The 3,816-nt window shown below is 46.6% G+C and overlaps 1 long non-coding RNA gene across 1 annotated transcript in view; it reads left to right on the top strand.

Moving 5' to 3' along the window:
- LOC116100472 overlaps positions 1-2,545 on the top strand; it is a 4,484-nt gene extending 1,939 nt beyond the window's left edge. Inside the window, exons 3-4 of the long non-coding RNA XR_004122594.1 lie at positions 1,041-1,184; positions 2,442-2,545. This is a non-coding gene — a long non-coding RNA (uncharacterized LOC116100472). The remainder of the gene's footprint in view (positions 1-1,040; positions 1,185-2,441) is intronic.
- Positions 2,546-3,816: the final 1,271 nt, after the last annotated feature.

Here is a 3,816-nt window from a genome sequence, read left to right as displayed (position 1 = left end):
AGGGGTGGGAACTGAGGGGAAGGAAGGATGTGAGCTGAGGGGGAAGAAGGGAGTGGTACCTGAGGGGGAAGGAGGGATGGGAGCTGAAAGGGAAGGAGGGGGTGGGAGCTGAGGGGAGATTGGAACTGAGGGGGAAGGCTGAGGGAGAAGGACAGGTATAGAGCTAAGGACACAGCTGGAGCTGACATTACCATATTGACCTTGCTGTCCCTAAATGAACCTTGGAGGTCACTACAGGTGTTAGTTACTTCCCCCTTCACTGGGACAAAATAACTGACAGAAGCAACTGGAGCAAGGAGGGGGTCATTTTGTTATTTTGGCTCATAGCTCCAGGGGGACAGCCTGTTATGAGAGAAGTGTGGCTTTTCTGACAATGAGAGTTTTCAACCTGTCTTGTTCACACTTTGAAGCCCAGGAAACTATGAATAAGACCAGTAGTGGCACCTGGTGCTAACCCTTAAGGCCTAAACCTAGTGGTCTCTATCAGCCAGCTAGGTCCCTTACCTACCAGAACCTCCTAACACAGGGCCATGGGCTGGGGACCAAGTGCTCAGACACAGGGACTCTTTGCATCCAGAGCATGGCACTGCAGGCAGTTCTGCATGCCTGTGGCTTATGGTTTCTTTTTTCTGGGATGTTCTGCATTCAGGACAAGGTGTCAGCCTAGCAACAGAAGCCAGGAGTTATTAGACTGCTTGTTCCTCTCAGTGACAGTCCCAAGACCTGCTCTTCATGGCCACTGGGAGGATGCCCCATCAGTGAGACTGGCCCAGCTGCCCACTGTGGCATCCTGTTCCTCCTTAATTGACTGTTTCCAGATGTACACACTCCCCTAGCTCAGTTCCTTACCCCATCAACTAGTGTCATCCGGGGATCACTCCTGCTTCAAGTCTACTTTCGAGTCCTCATGCATGTCACTGAGGGCTTATTCTTGAGAAACCACAATAAGGCAGCCACAGATGCCAGGTGTGTGATAACCAAACACGAGGTGGAAGTGGATGGAGCGGATTGTTCTGACCTCTATCTTCCTTGTTTTTCAGCCTTGTGACCACAGGGCAACTTCAGCTCTGAAGGATGTGGATGCTGGGAGCCAATCTCCTGCCACCAGGCCCATGAGCTCTGCTCTCTTGGAGCCCTCTGCAAGGGCCCACCTGTGCCAGGTGGTGGGCAATCTGATTGATCTGGTATGTCTGGGCTGAGGAGGGGAGTTGAACACTTCTCTCTGGGAGGGATTTTCAGCTCATTTCACAGATGAAATCAGTCAGATCTAAACCTCATTCACAGTGGCCATGAGAAACAAGCCTGAACAGTGGGGGTTCGAATGGGAGACTTCTTTGCTCCCTGCCCGTCTGGCTCTAGTTTGGCAGTGTGGGCCAGTGGTCCTTGAGCTGTAAGGAAGCATGGTTGCCTTCAAAACAGGTGTGACGGTGGAGGCCGGTCCACTTGCCAGAGCAATCAGCACCACACTGGCTCACTGAGGGAAGTCAGGCCGGGAAGATGGCTTCTCCAGCAAAGGCAGACCCTAAATCATGCCAATATAATCTTTGTCCTCCAGCTGTTGTTTGGCTAACTGTGCAGACAGGAAAAGGGGTCAAGAATGCCTATTCATGATGTGTAAGTTTCTTTTGCTTTCCTACGGGACATGAGTGGTAAGAATCTGTACCAGGAACTGCATCGCTTTTTCTGGAAGCAGCTTTGATGAGTAGGCTAAAGCTGCTGACCTTTGAGTAGTAGGGTGTCTCAGTTTGCTTTCTGTTGCTGTAATAAATATCATGGTCAAAAGCAACTTGGGAAGGAAAGGGTTTGTTTGCCTTCTACATCCTAGGTCCCAGTCCATCATTGAGGGAAGTCAGGGCAGACACCTGGAGGCAGGAGCTGAGGCAGAGACCATGAAGGAACACAGCTTACTAACTTGCTGTCCATGACTTGCTTAGTCCTCCTTATACAGCTTAGAACTACTTGCCAAGAATGGCACTGCCCAGAGTGGGTAGGCTGATGACCTTCTTCCCAGATGACTCTAGCCTGTGTCAACTTGACAAAAGATATTCAGCACAGAGATGGTTTCTCTGTCTTCCAGCCATCCTACATAAGCAGAAGTTGGGATGTTCATGTTAATTCTTCTCCAGGATGCTAGGGTTCAGCCCTGCATACGGAAGATGGCATAAACAAATGGAGCCCCTGTGTTGACAATTGCCTCTAGATCCCTGCCTCCCCTCTCAGCATTAACCACTCTAGAGCTCACATGGGTGGATGGCATGCCTTTCTCCACGGCTCTGTAACTCCGGGGCTCAGACAGAGAAGATGATGTGAGAAATGGGCATTCAAGGTCCCTGCTAACGCGAAGATGATCGCCTTCTTAGATTTGTTGACTCTTTAGAGCTGCAGGCTGGCAGGGGGGAAACCACCACATCCATATAAATCGCTGCTCCTTACTGTTCCAGGTAGGCTAAATGGAAAGGCTTCTTCCACAAGGAAACAACAGTATGATAGGCCAGAGTCAGTGATCTTGAGAGCAGCAGGCCAATAGCTTCAAGGTACAATTGGACCAGGGTAAGTGGAGGTCACGTGACCTAAGTCCAGCCAATCAAAATGTACAAATCTGTATGGGCAAAAGGGAGAAACTGCTTTTCCAGTTGCTGGGATGTTTACCTGAAGCATACAGCAGCTATCTTAGCACCATGAGGGAAAGAGCCACCTGAGAACAGAGCCACCCCAAAACAAGGAGGGGCAGAGAGAGGAAGGGTTGGACGATATTGTTAAGAATCAGGATTCCAGCAGATTTAAGTGTAGACATGGTCTTATCCTCCCTCCTCCCTCCCTCCTTCCTTTTCTCTCTCTCTTCCTTTCTTCCGTTCTTCCGTTCTTCCTTTCTTCCGTTCTTCCTTTCTTCCTTCCTTCCTTTCTTTCTTTCTTTCTTTCTTTCTTTCTTTCTTTCTTTCTTTCTTTCTTTCTTCCTTTCTTTCTTACTGGCTTTCTTTCTTCCATTCTCTCCTTTTTAAATAATACTTTATTATTAAAAATAACTTGCAAATAAATAAAAACAACACACAAGAAAATTAACCTGACTTTAAATCTGTACAACCTATCAAAACTATACATACAGAGCAGGCCTACAGAATGCAAGCCGTGGAGTGCCACATTACACTTTACACTTTAAATACATCTTAGGTACTTATCTATCACCAAAACCAAATAACCTATTACAAAATTAGAACTAGATAAGCAGTCAGCTTCACATCCTCTTTCATAACCCGAGACTGACTTCAGTCTTTTCTCATCTCCTTATATTTAGCCCTTCTTCCTCTCTTTAAGCCATGTGGTTCCATACCTACATAATAGGCCTCACTTAATATTTATACATCTTAAGTCCATCCTTTTTTTTCGGTACAATTTTAAGTTCATTTTTTTCTTTGGAAATGAATATTATCTCTATATAATATATATGCATAGAGAATATGCACACACATACCAAATTATTTTCATTATCCATCTGTTGATGGGCAACTAGGTTGATTCATATGATGCTTATAAACCTCTCTTTGGCTGTAAGTCAATATGTTAGTTCCTTTTTTTCTCTGCTGAGACAAGCTCCCTGGCAAAATCAACTTAAAGGAGGAAGTGTTGCCTGTTGACCTTGGTTTTAGAGGTTTAAATCTACCATGGAGATAAAGACTCTGTGCCACAGTCTGTGGTGAGAGCTGTGGTTTGGAACAACTAACCTGGGAGTTGACTAGGAAGCAGAGATGGAGACTGAAGCCAGGGCAGTGTCTAACCTTCAAAGACCGGCCCCTAGCATCACATTTCTGTCCCTGGGTC

The sequence above is a fragment of the Mastomys coucha genome, unplaced genomic scaffold (assembly GCF_008632895.1).
Source record: "Mastomys coucha isolate ucsf_1 unplaced genomic scaffold, UCSF_Mcou_1 pScaffold21, whole genome shotgun sequence".
Classification (NCBI taxonomy): Eukaryota; Metazoa; Chordata; class Mammalia; order Rodentia; family Muridae; genus Mastomys; species Mastomys coucha.
Note: the sequence above shows the minus strand (reverse complement) of the source record. Positions and strands in the feature narration are given on the sequence as shown.